At 57.9% G+C, this 19,731-nt stretch overlaps 1 protein-coding gene across 1 annotated transcript in view; it reads left to right on the top strand.

Moving 5' to 3' along the window:
- SORCS2 (sortilin related VPS10 domain containing receptor 2) overlaps positions 1 to 19,731 on the top strand; it is a 359,214-nt gene that overhangs the window by 223,804 nt on the left and 115,679 nt on the right. The gene's annotated exons all lie outside the window — the stretch shown is intronic.

Below are 19,731 nucleotides of genomic sequence, written 5' to 3' on the forward strand. Positions count from 1 at the left end.
CTTGGTCTGAGCGTGTCTCCTGCCCGCCCCCCACCCGGCTGTGGAACGGAGACACCCCGCCAGGTTCTGTGACAGGACCCATTTGCACACCTGTGCCTGCTTTGTGGCCACGTTAGGGCCCCAGAACGAGGTCAGAGGACGCTCCGGGGCAGAGAGGCCCTATGTGCTTGACCGCTTCCCAAGAAGCAGCTGAGTGTCACTGAAAGGGACTCAGTTGGACAGACCGGGTTCCTCACGGGAAAGGGGAATCGTGACAGCGGGGATTAGAACCCAGAGCCCCGTGGTTGTTCAGCGTGAGGCTGACCCATGGGCCCTGACGGTTGCTCTGGTGACTTTCAAGGAGAGGTCAGAGCAGCGCAGAGCCCGGGAAATCCTCTGTCACCAGCCAGGAGGGTCCTAGGTACCCAGGAAGGTGCCAGGGCCGGCCCGCGGGCGGTGCCCGCCTTTGGAAATGAAAAGAGCAGAAGCAGTGAGGGAAGGCCAGAGCTGGGTTTCTGAGGCCATGAGGTCAGGGAGGCCTTTACGGGGAGGCCGGGCAGGACAGCTCTGCTCCTGCACAAGGCAGCCTGGGACGTGGCTCCTCAGAGCCTCAATTTCCTGGCCTGTAAAGGCGGTGGACGGGAAGGTTAGCGAGATGATGCACGTAGCGGTGGACGTACAGTGAGGGGGCTTCTGGGTTGGGCAGGGCCTTCGGGGCAGGCCGGAGGTGACACGGGCTCGTGGAGCACTGGTCAGCGCTCTGATCGGGCGAGACTTCTCTGCAGGCAGCACAGGGACAGGGAAGCAGCAGGGGGACGGCTGCGTCTTTAACACAGACAGGACCCCCTGGCTGCACGGGTCGTCTGAGGATTTGCATGTTTAGCCTGGAAATGCCGGTGGGGGTGGAAGGTAGGGTCTGGGGGTGGGCGGGCTGTGGTGGTCCAGGGGCTCAGCCGACATTCCCCGCGTGGAATGAATGCCACAGCCAGCGGCAGGTCCCCCTGAATGAATGATGCCCACAGCTGCCCCGCACCTGCACCTCCCCGCTGCACCTGCTCTGGGCCTGCGTGTGAGGAGCCCGGGCTCCTCCCTGGGCTTGCTCTGGTCACCCTGCGTTTGCAGGGGAGCCTGGGGGATGGTGCCTGGGCTGGGGTGTCCCCAAACTCAGTCCAGCTCTGCCACATCCCCCAGTGAGGGGACCTCAGGGAGGGCTGAGCCCAGGCGTCTCGGCTGTGAACGGAGGCAGCAATCGAGGAGATATCTGACTGTTCACAATTGCCACCGTGGGGGGGAGGGGCTGCACAATGGCTCCCAAAGGTGTCCCCTCCCCGGGCCTGTGACTGTCACCTTACATGGCAAAAGCGACTTCACAGATGTGGTTAAGGATTTTGAGAGGTTGTCCCGATTCTCCTGGTGGGAGAATGTAATCACAGGGCCCGCATCAGAGTCAGAGAAGATATGGGGACACAGGCAGAGGCTGGGGCTAGAGCGGGGGCACCTTCTCTTCTAGAGAGGCCGGAAAAGGCCAGGAAAGCCTTCTCCCCCTGGAGCCTCCAGATAGGAGCACGGCCAGCTGACAGCTTGGTTTTGCATTTTCTCCCTCTGAACTGTGAGGGAATAAATTTCTGTTGTTTTAAGCTGCTCAGTTGTGGTAACTTGTTATGGCACCATAGGGACTCACACAGGGTCGTTTTGAGGGTGGACTGGAGAGGGGGCCGGGGCATCACCCTGCCCCTCCACATCCACTCTGGATGGAATCAGCCTCCCCAGGCCCCTTCGCGTGGCCCCCAAGGGAAGCCCATGCCCCCCCCGCCTTCGAAAGCATGGACCCTGATTCCTGCTGGACCTCGGACAGCGAAGCCAAATTCAGGTCCAGGCTTACAGAGTGCTCCGGCCTCCGTCCCCGCTCTGATACCTGCAGACGTACCCCACATACCTCAGGACTGAGCTGACCCCCACTGTGGTCAGGCTGAAGGGGCTGACGGGCCCACTGAGGCATGCACTAGCTGCTTCAAAAGACCCCGAGACCCACGGGACGGGCGTCCGCCTTGGAGGCGGGCAGGGACAGCAGTGAGGGCTGGGCAGGAGGGCGGCCTGGGGGTCGGTCGGCTCCTCTCCTTCTCCTGCTGGAGAGTCGCGGCTGGGCCCGCCTCTGGGCCCAGCCCACAGCCCACCAGCCCCAGGACCTTGCCCAAGTTCTGAACCTCCTGGTTCCCTGGTTTCTCCTCGGCGGAATGGGGGTAAAAGCAGCGTCTACACAGTATGGTTGATGGGATGAAATGAGGTGCTACTTGCCAAGTGCTCAGAACAGGGCTTGGCTTAAGCAAAGTCCACACAAGCGTCCCAGGACCATTGTCCTTAGTAAGTCTCTTACCAACCACCTGAGACTGTGAGGGTAGGAGCTGGTTCTGGGGTGACTGATACTCCCATGGGGGTGGCAGTGGTCAGCTGTGTCTATCAGGGAGCAAGGCCTGGCCTGGGGGGTGAGGGTCCTGTCGGTGTCTGTGATAGGTGTCAGGAGAGGGGCACTGCCTTCTCAGGCCTGCCCACACCTCTTTGCATGGAGGGAACAAGGCAGCCCCAGTCTCCGGGTCTAGAAAATGAAATATCAGGGTGCCTGGGTGGCTCAGTCGGTTGGGCATCTGACTTCGGCCCAGGTCACGATCTCGGGGTTCATGGGTTTGAGCCCCGCGTCAGTGCTGACCGCTCGGAGCCTGGAGCCTGCTTCGGATTCTGTGTCTCCCTCTCTCTCTGCCCCTCCCCTGCTCGTGCTCTGTCTCTCTCTGTCTCAAAAATAAATAAAACATTAAAAAAAAATTCAGAAAATGAAATGCCAGGGGCGCCTGGGTGGCTCAGTCTGTTAAGTATCTGACTTCAGCTCAGGTCATGATCTCACGGTTCATGGGTTCGAGCCCTGAATTATGCTGACAGTGCAGAGCCTGCGTCAGATGCTCTGTCCCCCACCCCCTCTGCACCTCCCCTCTGCTCGCTCTCTTCTTCAAAATAAATAAACATTTCAAAACAATGAAATGCCAGCTTCTCTGCCCGAAGAGGTGGGACTGGCACTGGGTGGGGCCGGGGACAGATCCCGCTCTCTGGGAGGGCACGACCCACTGGAGGCTCCAGGTGACTGTGGGTCTGGGAGGCAGGGAGCCAGAGGCCCGTGCTCTGGGCCACAGGCAGTTATTTCCACTGTCCCTCCCTAGTTTCCTCATCTGTCAAGTAGGCTCGTAACAGGGGAACGAGGATTACATGAGTCGATACATACGAACGACTTAGATCGGGGCCTGGGACACGGTGGGGCTGTGTCCCCAGAGCTGCCCCTGCAGGAGAGGGCCCTCAGCCATATCAGGAGATGTGGATGCGGGGGTCGGGCCTGGGGCTGGGGCGGTGCCCTTCCTGGAAAGAGATTTCTCCTGCGTATAAAGCAAACTTCCTTCTGTCTCTGCATTACTCGTCCCTTCATTCGTGGCTTCTTGATTCTGCGGCCACACCGTGGTGAGCATTCCCGGTGCGCCGGGCCCTGGGTCAGAACCAGATGTCGGCCACACCCGTTTATGTGTGGGGAGGGGTGCACGACTTGGGGCTTCACATCGTCACCTCCACTATCCCAACGAGAAAATGGGCTCGGGGAGGCTGGGAGACTCGTCCAAGTTCATCCTGCCGGCAGGCGGCAGAGTATTCCCCTTTCACTGATGCAACGAAGGTACCGAGTGTCTCTCTGTGTCTGGGTCGTCTAGACGCTCTGGGACGCTCGGTCTTACCCTGAGCTCCCCAGGCACCCTGCAGGATGTTCTGGACTCCTGTGCTCTCCTCCCAGGGGGAGAATGGCAGCTGGGGAAGGAGACACACGTGAGCGGAACCCCGGCTCCGCTTGGTTCATCCTGTGCCTCAGCTGGGACCCCAAGCTCCCTCCCAACACCAGCGCCCATCCACTCGACAGATGCGGGTCGAGGCCCTACTGTGCGCCAGGCCATGCGCTCGCTACCGGGGAGAGAGGACCTTTTGTCTTTCCCATCTTGTAGGCAACAAATCCACATTACACACCTACTGTGCGCTGGGGGCCCGTTGCTGGACACGGGGGCTGCAGAGGTGAACTGGACAGACAACACTAACCTTCTAGAACCTTGAGGGTCTAGTAGAGGGCTGAGGCACAACCTCTCATGCTGTGTTTTGTGGGGAGGAACAGAAAGGGGGCTAAAGTCAGCCTCCCGCGGAGAGAGGATTTGTCCTCCAGTGAGTCTGATCTGGGAGAAGGTCTGGCCCTTATTTGTAGGGCCTCCTGCCTCTCCTGTTAGGGTAATGGATAGACTTTGCAGGAAGATGTGAATACTATTAGGAGTGCATTTAGCACCAATTACAGGCCAAGCAGCACTTTATAGCTTCTTAAGAGACCACTTTGCAACCTATCTCACAAAATAAATTCCCTTTTAGTTTTGTCTTGCCTGCAGTAAAACCAGAGCTCCCTGGCCTTGCTGCCCACGGGTAGGACCTTGTACCACTGTCACGGCAATGACCTGAGGCTCTGCCCCCCCCCCCAGTCCACAAACATCCCCTGTGGGCCTTCCCTACTGTCTGCAATCCCCACCTTAGTTCTGGATAGCTGTGTATTTCTAACTTGGCCACAGAACACCACGGCCATGGGCCGAAGATATCAAGACATGTCCTGCGGGAGCTGGTTGGGACGTGGGATTGCTTTCAAGTGTCGTGGCTTATATTAAAGATTCACCTGAATGTTCATTTTATTCCATGATACATGAGCGTTGGTTTGAAAACTGAAATGACACACCTGCCCACTTTCCATGAAAAGCCTTTGTCGACCTGATGACCCAGGACAACGCTCCCAGGTTAAGCACCAAGACCCCTGACCCAGCCACCACCACGTGCCCCCGTCCCCACCGGCCACATGGTCTCTGATTTGAGAAGCGAGTATTGATCCCCATCAGTAAGTACATCTGTGTGTCCGACCTGCTCCCTCACCTGAGACGTTTCGAGGGACTGCCATGTGCCAGGATTTCACTCAGGATAGAAAAATGGAGCAAAACAAAATCTTGTCAAGGTCGAGTGTCTGAGAGCGGAAGCAATCCACTCGGTGGGGGCAGTGCTGGTGGTGATAAAGAACGCTGAGTTCCGAGGAGCCTCACGGGTCAGCTTTGGTATAAGGGGCTTCACGTGTGTTCTCTTGAATCTTTGCGACAGCTCAGCCAGGTAAGGATCTGTGCAGGGAGGCCAGGGCCAGACAGGTCCGAGGTCCCCCACACCTGCCACCCAGCAGGGGGGACCCGACTCAGGAATTGCCCCCAGGCCCAGGCGACCCTTTCTACTTTCCACAGCCCAAGCCACCTCTGAGCCCCTGCGTGTGGAACAGCCTGTCCCCGGGGCCAACAAGGTGGCCCTCCAGTGGGAGGGAAACCTAAAGGAGGGGGCGCGGGCCTGGGAGCCGAGTCCAACCCCGGCTGCCCTTCAGCCAAGGCTCTCTGGACTCAGAGCTCTCACCGGGAAAGACAGGGCCGCCTGCCTCTGGCCCTTGTGCCCCACTTGGTGCACCTGCGTGCTGTGGCCAAGGTGAGGCCCAGTCTCCTACAGCCTGTGCCTTGTCTGCTTCCTCGGGCAGTCACAGTGTGTGAAAGGACAAAAGTCACCCCTTGTCTCTGGGGGTCTTTTCTGGTGTACCTGTACCGGTCAGCCTTTCTTGCTTCCGTCTCAGATTTGGCTCCAGGAGCTCTCGCTGCCTCTGTCTCCCTCTCTGCCTCTGTCCTCCACTCAGCTCCCCTCGCCTGCTACCCTGTCAACCTACCAGATCTCTAGCCCTGAGCCCCAACCAGTGTGGAGGCCCCGCCCTCTAGAGTGGAGGCCCCGCCCCTCCCTGGAGTGGAGGCCCCGCCCCTCCCTGGTGTGGAGTCCCACCCCTCCCTGGAGTGGAGGCCCCGCCCCTCCCTGGAGTGGAGGCCCCGCCCCTCCCTGGTGTGGAGTCCCGCCCCTCCCTGGTGTGGAAGCCCCTCCCTGATGTGGAAGTCCTGCCCCCACTCCCTCCACTACTGACCTCTCGGCCCACACCTGCCTTGTTTCCTCATTTGGGGCCTTCTAGAGGGAGCTGAGGTTAGCCCAGGTCCCATGGACATGGCCACTGCAAACCCTCTTCGATGCTCAGAAAGCACCTTGGCGAGTGACCTCTGGCCAATCAGGTGCAGGTTGGAGAGCAGCAGCCCCACATCAGTCTTGCTGCGGGGTCCCCGGATGCCGTGTCCAGGGTCTGGGGAAGCCCGGAATCTGTTTCCATGTTTGAAAGTGTTCTCAGCAGCAAGGGGTTATTGTTTGCTTCTCTTTGTTTTGGCCAGCCAGCTGCCTGTTTGTTCCCAGGCCCCAGCAGTGTGGAAGAATGTCAGGAGAAAGGGGCCGGGCACAGAGTGGGGAGACCCAGGCTGTGACGGGTTAGGATCCCAGTATCCCCCCCACCGCCCACCTCTCTGAGGTGTGACATGGGATTTTAACATTGTGCACCTCATGCAGCTGGGTTGGGGGGTGGGGTGAGATGATGTGTGACTCAGCCTGGCCCCCGTGTTGGCATTAGAGAGCCCCTGCCCCGCTGGTCCAGGGCCAACGCATGTGACATACAGGACACAGTGCCTGGCACACGACTGGGACCCTGAAAGGACCCAATCTGCCCATTGGGCACCTCTCCCTGGATGTGCCACGGGGCGTAGACCCATTCTTTGTGTGAATCTGACACCTGTGGGGTATCATCAGGTGAGAGATGGTGAGTCTGAGCCTGGGTGGGCAGAGATATGGTGGCAGGGGGCAGGGACAGGGTCAGAAGACCTTTTGTGGGTAGCTGGTGCCCCCAGCCTTCTGGTATGAGCGGTGGGTGGGTGGGGTGCCATTGCCTGGGATGAGGGGCCCTGGGGAGGTGGCTGACCTGGGGGTGGGGCGTGAAGGGCCCGGGATGGGACACCCCATGTACCCCACCCTGGGGAGACACCCAGGAGTCCCCCGGTGTGGCCACGGGGCAGTGGTCAGGGCTGGCAGGACAGGAGAGCCCTGTGTCCCTGAGATTCCCTGGGGTGGGCTCTCAGAAGGCACTCCCCCACAGCCTGGGACGGGCCTCCCTGTCCTCTTTCCCATTCTGGAGCTCTGGGTCAGCCTCGGCACGCAAGAGGAGGCAGATGGGGCAGGGTATTGATCCCCAGTGTCCCCAGCTCTCTTAGAACGAAGCCGGGGCCCCTGGAACACCTCTGCTGTCCCTAGGCCTCACCCCTCCCTTGGCTCAGCACTCAGGATGGGCCTGACCCTCTGTTACTCGCGAGGCGCGGGAGCCCCTGCCTGGCGGGAAGATCGGCCAGACAGCGGAGCCCCGCCAGGGACTGGGAGGCAGGCACGGGACTAAATGGGCCTTTTTCCCCCAATCACCGATGCTCTCCATTCCCCTCGAGAACCAGGCATCCTCTCCTGTCCAGAAGAAAAATGGCTCAATTGGGCCTATTGATGTACGGAGGCTTTTGTCTCAGAAATAGAGTGGATCCCGTGACAGTTCGGCTAATGCGTGGCAAATGACTCTCTCTTACAGCCCATAGCTCGTTGCGGGAGAGGGGAGACAGAGGGGGCTAGCTTCGCAGAAAGCTGGTCTCCCGGGCCTCGGGCCTGGGGAACTGACGCAACGCAGAGGGCGAGGGACCCTGGATTCGCTCCTTTGAAGACAGTGTGCAGACCACACCCCAGAGATCACAGCCGGGAGCCAGGGTGTTGCCTCACGCGCCGAGGGGCCTGTGCAGACGTGTGTGGAGAACGTGGACACCGGAGCTGTCCCTGAGCACTCGGTGGGCCCGGCGTAGCCACAGCGGTCTTGTAAGAGGGAGGCGGGAGGAGTAGGGGGTGTGGGTGGGAGAGGGAGGGAGGGAGGCCGGAAAGATACCCCACTGCCGGCTGTGCCCGTGGATGGTGCCGGGGGCCAGGGATGCAGGTGGCCTTGAGACGAAACTACAAGGGACAGATTGTCCCCCGGAACCTTCAGCCAGGCCCGCACCTTGACTGTAGCTCAGTGAGACTGATTCTGGACTCAGACCTTGGAACTAGGAGAAGAGGCAAGCGTGCTGTTTTTTGCCCCCACGGCCAGAAAAACACAGGGGGCGCAGGGCTTCTCTGGCGAACGGAGGGGGCTCTGCGGTGTCCGAGTCTGGACGGAGGACAGTGGGGCGGGCGTGTGCTGGCCGCAGCGCCACCGGGCGGAGGTCCGAGTGGAAGGTCCCACCGGCTCCGGGTCGCACGCGTCACGGGGAAGATGCGGGTCCTGGCACGAGGCAGAACTGGGACTCCGGAAATTTCCCGAGCCCCTCTGAGCCTTGTTGGTAAATGGGTGCCTTCGTCACAGGCTTTCTGTGAAGGCTGAATGAGACGTGCCGTCCACAATGCTGGGTGTGGATTCAGGCGCCGGGCCGTTGCCGGCTCCGTGCCCGATGGCATCGTTACCGATGTCACTGATCGCCACCCACTGAACCCACAGGGCAGCCGGGTGCCACAGGTGTCCTCGTCCTACACGTGAGCTGCCTGGGGCTCAGAGACGTGATGTAGCTCCCAGGGTCTGGGTGGTGCAGGAGGCGCGGCCGGGCTGGGCCCCCAGGCGGACAAGGGTTTCTACCCACCCTGCTGCCCTAGCTCTTTGGAGGGTTCGGAGAAAACACGGGGAGACGCAGGGAGGCCCCCGAAAGTCCTTTCTTGTATATTTTTAGCATTGGTTTATGCCCAAACTCTGGCGGTTGTATTCTTTAATTTAAAAAGGTGCTGGGGTGCCTGGGTGGCTCAGTTGGTTAAGCATCCAACTCTTGAGTTTGGCTCAGGTCACGATCCTGGGCTCGTGGGATCAAGCCCTGTGTCGGGCTCCGCCATGAGTGTGGAGACTGCTTAAGATTCTCTCTCCCTCTGCCCCCTCCCCCACGCATGTACTCTCTCTCTCTCTCTCTCTCTCTCTCTCTCTCTCTCTCTCTCAAATTAAAAACAATAAATAAGGGGCGCCTGGGTGGCGCAGTCGGTTAAGCGTCCGACTTCAGCCAGGTCACGATCTCGCGGTCCGTGAGTTCGAGCCCCGCGTCGGGCTCTGGGCTGATGGCTCGGAGCCTGGAGCCTGTTTCTGATTCTGTGTCTCCCTCTCTCTCTGCCCCTCCCCTGTTCATGCTCTGTCTCTCTCTGTCCCAAAAATAAATAAACGTTGAAAAAAATTAAAAAAAAAAAAAAAACCAATAAATAAAAAGGTGCTGGCCGTGCCCTGTCCTTCCCTCCCATACAAATACCCTGGTATCCAGGAATTTGGCAAGTCCTATGGCTCATCCAAGGGGTATGGCCGTACCAGGAGAAATCGTCAGATACCAGGGAGGCCACAAGTCAAGGGACCGTATTGTCTCCTGTACTCACGTGGGTCAGTGGGGAGGCTGGACAGGCCACCTCACCTCCCTCTGAGTTAGTCTGGTTGGAAGTAGGTTTATCACACCTACCTTCCATTTCTAATGTTCTGTGTTCTAGTTGTCTACCTTTGACAAACCAGCCACTGAGTAAACCCACCCTCACACCCCATGCTATGTTAGCCAGGACTCCTTGGATTAAAAGCAACGTCTACCACTCAGACGGGAAGCGGAACAGATTGGCTCACGTCATCGTGACGATCAGGGGAAGCTTCCTTCAGGCACAGCTCGATCCAGGGCCTCTACAGGTGACACGGGACAGTGTCTCTTCCCCCATCTCTCAGCTGGGCCCTCCTATGTCTTGGCTTCAATATCAGGCACGTTTTTGCTGTTGGGCTGGAAAGCTGACCTCTGGGAATTGCAGACACACCCGATGCTTCGTGATCTCAGAAGGAGTGGGGTCCTCCCCCCGCCCCCCATAGGTGCTGCACAGACCTATGCAGATCCAAGGGAGGGCTCGCATCGGCTGGGCAGGGGTCATGGGCTCCTTTCCTGAAGGAGTAGGTGGGGCCAGAGGGAGCTGATGCTCTGCACCCAGGCAGCTCTGAGTCGACCAGAACCTACCTCATCAGCTCACGGCCGCAGGGCTTGTGGAAGCCGCCCAGGTTCGCGGGATGGGTTCAGGGAGAGCAAGAGGAACTCCAGTATTTGCTCCTGGAGAGGAATGAATCTCACGTCCCTACAGACCAACCCACGGGGGCACGGTTTGCGCGGGGCTGGGGAGGGCCTGCAGGCAATGCGCCACAGCAGCTCTTTTTTGACAGCCACGGGGAGCTGCCGCATTTGTGTTTCTTGGGCGGGTCTGTTGGCACTTTGAGCAGCCGAGGCTGAAAATGTTGGATCCCCGACCACAGTGATGCTCTCACTGTGAACAGCTGTGGACTGTGTCGTAAGGGACCGAAGGCGAGCGGGCCTGGGGGCCATGGGGACCTGCCTTCTGGGCCAGCCCCGCCCCGCCCCTCGCCCCGCCCCGGCCCCGCCCTGCCCTGGCTTGCTGGGCTGTCTGGAGAGGATGGCACTTTCCCTGGGCCTCGGCTTCCGCACCTGCCAAAGGAAGTCCGGATTCTCCAGCACCACTGCTTTACGTGGCTGCGGTTAAAGCACGGTGGGCTGCAGCCGAGGGGCTTTGGTGGCCATCAGCAGAAACCACCGCAGGCCGGCAGCAGCCAAGGGGGTCTTCACTGGAAAACTGTCAGGTAGAATCTGGAACAAGAGGACGGTTGGCAAAGGGCAGGAAGCAGGGGGGCTGCAGGGACCTTGCGAGCCGCACGGCTGCTGGAACAGGAACCCCGGTGACGCCCACCCTTGTGTCTCAGGCAGATCTTGAACTTGCCCTTGTGAAGGCAGGAATCTTGATGGGTAGTTGCAACGGGACTGTCCGCCCAGGGGGATTGGATATTGTGTAAGAGGGAAATAAAGGGGGGTGGGTGCTGAGTGATCGCACACCCATCACCACACGGGGGAAGGAAAACGTCCACGTGTCTGAGCACCTTTGTCCATCTGTCGACGGGACAGCGGGGTGGTGGTGAGTCAGAGACAGGTTTGGGAGGTCCCGGGGTCCTAGTTTAAACCCAGCTCTCCGGTTTACTAGCCGGCGTGTCCCTGAGCCTGTGGTGTGACCTCTCTGGGCCTTTTGCTCCCCTCTGTGAACCGTGGTGGATGGTAGGAGGCTTGGGTGCTCGGGGGCTGTGTTGGTGCTCATGCACTGCGGTGGGCTGAATAACGCGGGGCCTCCGTGTCCTGAGCCCCGGAACCTGTGCGTGTTACCAGCACAGATGGGAGGAAGTTAGGGATCCTGAAATGGAGAGCTTCTCCTGGGCTATCCCATGTGATCCCAGGGCTCCTTAAAAGAGGGAGGTGGGAGGGTCCGAGGGAGAGAAAAGTCGAAGTTGTTGCACTGCCCGCTCTGGAGACAGAGGAGGGGCCACCAGCCAAGGAAGGCAGGCACCTCTAGGAGCTGGAAAACACAAGGGGACAGATTCTCCCCTGGAGCTTCTGGAAGGAACCAGCCCAGCCTACACTTTGATTTTAGACTCGTGAGATTCATTGCAGATTCTGACGTCCAGGACTGCAAGATAGCACGTTCGTGTTTTTTTGGTTTGGTTTTTTTGTTTTTTAATTTTTTTAATGTTTATTTTTGAGAGAGAGAGAGAGAGAGAGAGAGAGTGAGCAGGGGAGGGGCAGAGAGAGAGGGAGACACAGAATCCGAAACAGACTTCAGGCTCCAAGCTATCAGCGCAGAGCCTGACGCGGGGCTCGAACTCACTAACTGTGAGATCATGACCTGAGCTGAAGACGGCCGCTTAACCGACTGAGCCACCCAGGCGCCCAGTTTATTTACTTTTGAGAGAGAGAGAGAGAGAGAGAGAGAGAATGAGAGAGAGAGAGAACGTGCACAAGTGGGGAAGGGATAGAGAGAGAGAGGGAGACACAGAATCTGAAGCAGGCTCCAGGCTCTGAGCTGTCAGCACAGAGCCCTATGCGGGGCTTGAACCCACAAATGGTGAAATCATGATCTGAGCCAAAGTCGGACGCTTAACAGACTAAACCACACCAGGCGCCCCTGCGTTAGTGTTGTTTTAAGCCAATAAACTTGTGGTAATGTGTTACAGCGGTAGTAGGAAACCAACCCCCACTCCTGGAGCTTGCTGTCACCCGCCCCCAACACTTCTGAGACTTCAGGGCACCGTGGTGGGGAGAGGGACCTCGCAGCAGGGTCCCAGCCAATGTCACCCGCCCCGCCCCTTCTCCCGAGGAGGCTTTGAGGGTCTGCAGAGAAGCAAAGACCACAGGCCTGAGACACCCCACCCCCCCCGGAGTTGGGGCGTTGATGAACCATCAGGAGGTTTGAGCCTTTGCTACCCTCCCTGCTGCTCAGAGTCTCTGGGTGCTTCCTTTTTGCATTCATTCGTTCACTCATTCATTCATTCGTTTTTCTGGCCGCTTCCTTTTGCAGCCTGGCGAGGCCCATGTGCCTGCCTGGTGGACCACGAGAAGTCTGGCCTGCGCCTCCTAGGCTGCAGGTGGTCCTCGCTTGTCCAGGCCGAGGTGCTGGTGCCACAAGAGGCCCGGCCAGGGCCACCCGGTGGGGACGCGGCTGCAGGCTGGGTGTCAGCCTGTTGTTTCCACCCAGGACCACAAGCCCGCGACCATGCTCTGCGTTCATGCCGCCCCTCTTCTGCGTGGAGCATTTTCTACTAAGTTGTGTTTCTTGGGTTGCAGTAACAGTTGACTACCGGCGACTTGGCCTCTCTTTCCGGCCACTTGGTTCCTGGAAGCTGTGGTCACCCCCACTGATTGCTTTCTGCCTGCCTTGCAAAGAAACGCTGGACGAGCGCCCAAGAAATGTGATTGCCGTTCTTAAGGGAAAGTAGCTCGGATATCGCTGCTCTGGGTCATTGAGCACGAACTCGTGCTCTCCCCACCCTTCTTTGTAATAAGTTGGGGTTCTCTGGCCGGATCTCCACGGGGCCTGTCCCTCCTGGCTGGTTTGGCAGGTGCACAGAAGCCCCCCCTCTGGTGTGGCATTCACCCCTTGGTGCTAGCCATAGAAATGAGACCCTTGGAGGGTCCTGCCGTCACAAGGCTCCGAGTCCAGAAGGGGAGACAGACGAGAAGAACCGGGTGGTCCTGACACAGGGAGGTCACACGTGCTGGGCCCGAGGGTGGCGGCACACAGAGAGGCCCCTGCCCACGGAACACGGTGGCAAGGAGCCCTCCGAGTGGGGACAGCGCCCACAGGTAGTGTCTCAGGCCTCACGCCCCGGCTTGGGTGGGCTTGCCCTCGTGACCTCGGTGTCAGGTGTGGCTTCCCAGCCCCCTCGCCCAGCCCTTCGCCTTCCGTCCGGGGGGCGGTGAACACAGGCGGCCTGGAAGCCGAGCTTTTCATCAGATGACTTTTATGTCATTTTCAAAAAACTGATGAGCGCCTCCTGGCCGGGTCCCGGTTTGCAAAAGGAGGCTGTGATTAGGGATGTGAATAAATTGTAATACACAGATAATACCGGCATGTAATTACTTGGGTATAAGAGAATAATTACACGGGTAATTATGCTCTGTAATTGTGAGAGTTGCCCGCTTCACAACCCGTGCCATTCCTAACGGTGGCTGGCGCAGCCCATAAACAGATACCTAAGGACAGGGCCACGATCCGAATTCTAATTGTCATGTCATTAGAGAGCAATTAAATAGTTATTTGTCCCATAGAAATCAGCCATTCCGTGTCCTCCACAGTCCTGCCACACTTTTAATAAAACGTGGCCATCTCCCTCACTAGGAAGGGCGTAAACACCTTCTCTCCCCGAGAGCGAGGGCCCACTTGAGAGGGGGCAGGTGGCGCTCTGAGGGTCCTTTGCAGCTTTGCCTCTTGGGTTTCTGACCTCAGAGTTGACCCGGCTTTCCGTGCCGTTGCTTGGAAGATGACGATTCCCAGGACGGTGTCTCTGGGCCACGGGGCACCAGCATTTTTCCGGAGCCACAGGTGGTTCCTGTGCTGGGACCCAGACAGCGAGGGCTGCAGGGCAGGGCTCCCCTGTGGGACCCGCCGGTGTCAGCCCTGCCCCCAAGGCTCCCAGGGTTCCCGAGACACTGTGACAACGGAGCAAAGATAAGCTGCCGGAGGCCGAGCCCATGCTGGAAAGGGAGACTTCCCGCTGGGTCGGGGGCTCGTGAGACACAGCAGCCCTGCCTCCCCCGAGGGGCCGGGAAGACCGTCCATGAACTACCCAGTCGGGTGGGCATCTCCGTGAAGGCACCTTGTTCCCAGGGGCAGCAAACTGACTTTTCTCCCCACTCCAGCCACTCCAAATGCCTAGGCCCTACAGCCCATAGGGCGGGGAGACAGGTGTGCGGTCCCCCAGCAGTGGGTGAAGGAAGGAGGCGAGGAGGAAGGAGAGGATAGTGATAGAATACAGCTCCCTGAGAGAACAGGGGAAGCAGCAGGGGGCTGGTGAGGCCCAGCACAGGTGCAAGACCCCAGAAGTGTCGGCGACAGGGCCGAAAGCCACCGTGGAAGCCGGAGAGGGCAGAACCGCGGGGGGAGTGCATCCATGGGGTGAGGGCGAACCTGGGGCGTTCTCACAGACGGGGTGGGTGAGAAGGAAGGTGCCGGCCGGAGACAGAGGGAGCCAGCCCACCTGAGAGCCCGGGCGATTCCAGACCAGAACCGGGGGCGGCCGAGCCACAGCCAGTGTCAAAACGGGTCCCGCTCACCAGATGGCAGAGGGGCCCTCCGGAAGCCAAACTCACATTCTGGATTTTCTTTCTTTACTCGTGATGGGAAAAAGAGCTAGTGATATATCTCAGAAAAGAAAAACTATTTGTAAAGGGAGAAGAGTCAGGCCAGTACAGACGTGTTTTCAGTATCACCTTTCGAAATAATAACGGAGACTTTGGGGTCTGCACACAAGTGTGGGGAAGATAGGATCTCGGAGTTTTACATCCAACGCGGCTGCCGTTTGTTGTTTCCAGGAACGTGGGAGGATCTTCAGAAAGCAGAACGTCCCAATCTATATGGCCAGGTACCTGTCTTGAAAGGACAATGCCTTGAAAAGGTGTTGTGGCAGCAGAGAAATGGATTTTGCTCGGTGCTGGGGAGGAGGATAAGGTCTGGCGCAGAGGCTGATGGGGAGGACTGGGGGCAGGCGTGTCCCAGATGCAGCTTAAGTAGGGGTTGTTGTTGAAAAATGGATGGAAACCAAATTCACGGGTCAAAAATAACTCTTTGGAAAGGAAAACTCACCTTGAAATGTTGGTTACTGTGAATATAAAGACTATGATGTTGAGAGACAGGGCGGAGGTGGATGAAGCTGGGGAAGAAGCTTCTGGACTCCTCTCTACACATAGAGGGAAGTCCAAAGACAGCACTTTATGTTCCTTGTTGGAAAAATATAAGTCAAAGAGCATTTTAAGGAAACTTTGGATGACCTTTCGTTCAATCCCGTTCGGTTCATTCCTGTGCACTGGAGCCATGCGGCCAAACACACAAGCACACGAAACAGCAAGGAAGTTTCTAGAACAGGGTGACAAGTATTAGACACAAACCACTCATGACCATAGAGTAGAGGTCCACTTCTTGCCCCTGATGTCCTGAGGGGAACACTCGACGTCCTGGAGAGGAAGGAACCGGGCAGTGGGCACCAGACAGGGATTGCCCCTGTTAAAAAATACCCCGGAGGTTCTCACCTGCCGTATGCTCCCGATGCCGGAGGGTTGAACGCATTGAGCCCAGACTGCTTTGCAAAACAAAGTATGAAGGCTGTTTGTCACTGTGAGTAGGTGGGTCCATGCAGCAGTTGGAGAGCACACGAGTGGGTGACAGCATGCTGTTATTTCAGGGGTTATGAGAGGGAACCCCCCCCCCCCATCACGTCCTCTCCACGCTGACCCACCCGGTCCCACCCCGTCTCCAAGAGTAGTTTTCCTAGGCGGTGACTCTGGTGCTAAATATGTCATTTAAGGTTCCAGGTCCCAAGGTAAATTTAGCAAACACCTCTGAAGTGGTTAGAGGTAGAATACTTAGAATATGTGGACGTGGGAAGATGAAAATGTCTGCCTGGTCCCCAGGGCACTTTTTTTAATAAACAGAATCATTAAATGTTATGGAGACGTATTTAAGGAGATGCCAGTAAATGCAGAACGTACTGTGTTAATGGGTGAGTGAGGAAGTCAACTTGGCAGAGAAGTCCATTCTTTTCAAATCGATCTGCAGACAATGCAGTTCTCTACCTTCAACACCAGTAGGATTGGGGTGGTTTTGTTTTGGTTTGAACTTGATGAGCTGATTTGAAAATTCGTATCAAAGAGCAAGGACGAAAAATACTGAAGAACGCGTCGGGTGCTTTGCTTTACCAGAAACACAGCAAGAATTATTACGCTGATCGGCATACTTGGCAAAGACAGACTGACCAGCGGGACCAAATCAAGTGCCCGGAGACAGACCCAGATGCATGCGGGGACTTCAGGCACGGCTGGTCGCTGGGAAGGGGAGGGACCATTTTAAATGGCACCAGGGCAACTGGTGACTCCCTTGAAGATAAATGAGCCTGAACCCCTGTCCCCCACCGCGTAGCGTTCTATTCCCGGTGGATTAAACACTTACGTGTGAAAGGCAAAGCCACACAACTTTTAGGAGACAAAGCCGGAAAATAGTTTTATGATCTCGTTATAAGGAAGGGTTTCTTCAACAAGGCAGAGATCAAATTTTGACGAGAAGGCAGAACAACTTAACTGCTTATACACGGCTTGTGGATTCCCCAGGGCACTTTGGACACCTGGCAGAGATGCAAAGATTTTAAGTTAAATGCTGATGTAGGGATTTGCAGAGACTCGTGGAAACCCGGAGGAGGGACATGTCGCTGAGAAAAACACTGCTTGCTGAGCTGGCCGCGCAGAGGAAAGCAGGAAGGACGGGCGGTAGGGCAGGGGTGCCCGAGAAAGCACGGCAACATAAACGTGCTGGTGTGAGGGTGTGGGGGACAGGTGCGAAGGACACGAGCTGAGATTTCGGGGAGCTGTGGCATGAGGCTCAGGTGAAAATGCACGGAAGTCGTCACCGCCCTTGCCTGCCTGGAACCCTCCGCTCAGATGGCGGTTCCCTTGGCAAAGCACTCCGGGAAGCGGGGAGAGGCTCCGTCCAGGTGGGCGTCCTTGTTGGGCCTCTCCAGGAAGCCTGAGTTCGGATCTCATACATGCAGGTGACCTCCAAGGACCTCTTTGGGGTAAGCATCCCCGTGTATGAAAGTGATGGTAATTGCGTGAGACGGATCCTTCCAGAAACTGTGGCTGCGTGAGGAGGTCGCTATTAAACTGTCTCGCTTTAATGGCCGCTTTCCCAAGGAGTGGTTGGGTTCAGTCCGCTTCGAAATTGTCTGCGAGTGACTTAGCACGGCCGGCATACCGATGACACTTCCTGGCAGGGGCCGCTCCCAAGGTGGCCCAGCACGACTCCTGCACACTTCCGCGAGCCGCACGGTCAAGTGGGGAAGGAGGGTCCGCAGCAGTCTGTCCAGCAGGGCCCAGGCCGATCTCCCCACCGGCATTGACATTTGGGGAACGGCACCCAGTTTCCTCTCACCCGAGCAACTGTTTAGTGTTGGAGATAGAGAGGGGGGCGAAACAGATGCCATCCACGCTCCCGGTCCCCTGAGGGAACATGCCACCACGCCAAACAGATTGGGCAGAGGAAATGCACCAGGCGTTAGGGGAACGTGTAGCTTTACCAGTCACTCCGGGAGAGGGTCGTGGGACATTTTCCCCGCAAAGGTGGCACTCCGGCCTAAGTCTGAAAGTCTGAGTCGCATAGGTGAAAGAGTGGGGAGGAGACAGCAGGTGCAAAGGTCCAGGGGCCGGAGACGCTTGTGCGGAAAGCCAGCGTGGTGGCAGGCAGCTGAGGCAGAGCCCTGGTGGGGAATATGCAAAAGAAATAGACGAGAAAGAGTGTCATTCGCAGGGGGGCTGGGCCGGGGGTCCTGGAAACAGCTCATGTATCACGGACCCCACTAACAGCTTAACGTTTGACTCCCGAGGGGTATGGGAAGCGAGCTAGCAGAGGGGTTCCGACAGAGGATGAACACTGGGGTTGTATTTCAGAAGGTCTACATGGTGAGGTGGGAGGGGATCCAGCCGGGGGCCCCCTGCTGTCCAGGTGAGGGGTGACAGAGGTCTGCCCTGTGATGGTTGGCCTTCGGGAATGGGGAGGAAGAATGGGGCTCTCCCCCTGGAGGGGAAGGCGATGGGGGCAGAGTGGGTTTGTGGGACGGAGCGCCGTGAGGCATCCCGGTGGGGCTCAGGCTTGTAGACCTGTGAGTGAGGGGCTCAGATGAGGGGCTGGGCCGCACCCACTCCTCTGCACTTGTCAGCTAGAACCTGGGCACAGAGGGCTTCTGGCCGAGGGCACGCGGAAGCAGGAAGAGAAGGGGTGTTGGTCCCATCACTCACGGGGGCTGAACTAGACGCTGTGCAAAGGCAGAGGACACGGGCCCAGTGCTGACAAGAAAACTCTAGATTTGCTCGAAAGCAGGCAGCCAGCGGGGCTCCAGAATGTGCTGTCTACCCGTCCACCCATCCGGCCACCTGCCTGTGTTCCCTCCCTTCCATCTACCCTTCCTCCCGTTCCACCTGGGCCAGGTACACACCCAGGCACTCTCTGCTCAGTGGGGAGACAGGTGTGCAAATGTCACAAACTAGGGCCGTTGCCACAAGGCAAATGCTTCCCCTGGGGACACAGAGGAGGGGGCAGTTTAATCCGCCTTGTCTGTGCGGGAAGGGATTGGGTAAGAAGCTTCTCAGGTAAGGGCCCCAGGTAATGCATGGGGAGGGTGAAGGATCGGTGGAAGGCGGACCAGAAGGAAAGGTGCTCGGCAGCCCCTGGGGGCGATGCTCTGTGTGGGTCTGGCTCAGCATGGCGGGGGGTGACCCACGAGCGGATAAGAACCGTCTGGCACGGATTTCCCAATGGTTTACAAGTAAATCGTGCTTCCAAAGGACTCCCAGGGACTTGAAACTGTATGTTAACCTTCCCACTTATATCCTTACAGCCGTTCATTCATTCAGGCCAACCAGCCACCAATCGATAACTAATTGATCAACTTTCCTAGAAAGTGCCCAGGGCCGTTCTCTCTTCCTCCCTCTTACAATGATCTCAGGTTCATCGCCCCTTTGCAGGGGTGGAGGAGGAGGGGTGGGGTGAGGCGCAAAGTGTTCCTGTCTCTGAGCCTCAATGACTTGATCTGTAAATTGGGGCCGGTGACACTATTCTGGCTTCTGGCTCTCGTGGGATCCAGATGACGAAAGAGTAGCAAAGGCTGTGGATGCTTCTTTGGGCTTTATAGGCCGTGCGAGGGCTCGTTCTCTTTATCACACTTATTAAGTAGATGGAGATTAATCACCAAGTGTGGAGACTATGAGTCGGATTAACCGCTCTGGGCTAGATTCTGTTATCGGACGGATAATCACCTGTTCATCCGACGAATACTTACCAAGCGCTTTTCCTGGGTCAAGAACCTTGAAGAGGGGTCTGTTCTCCTACGTATGAGCCACTGGAAGCCGCGTGCTTTCCAAATGCTGCTGAGAAACGCACACGGGGTCCCTCAGATGCTCTGCGGGACGCGGTGGGCGTCGGGGGGAGGGGGGGACAGGCTGGAGGGGGTGGGGCAGCCTGTGTGAGGCACCCCCACCCCCCGCGATAACCTCGCTGGGAACACGGAGGCTGGAATCCAGGTAAAGACCAGCCACCGTCCGCCTCGTCCTGAGCTCTGAGCGCTTTGTATCCATTAGCACATTTCACGGCACGGCACCCATTTTG

This window comes from Lynx canadensis, chromosome B1 (genome assembly GCF_007474595.2).
Source record: "Lynx canadensis isolate LIC74 chromosome B1, mLynCan4.pri.v2, whole genome shotgun sequence".
Lineage (NCBI taxonomy): Eukaryota > Metazoa > Chordata > Mammalia > Carnivora > Felidae > Lynx > Lynx canadensis.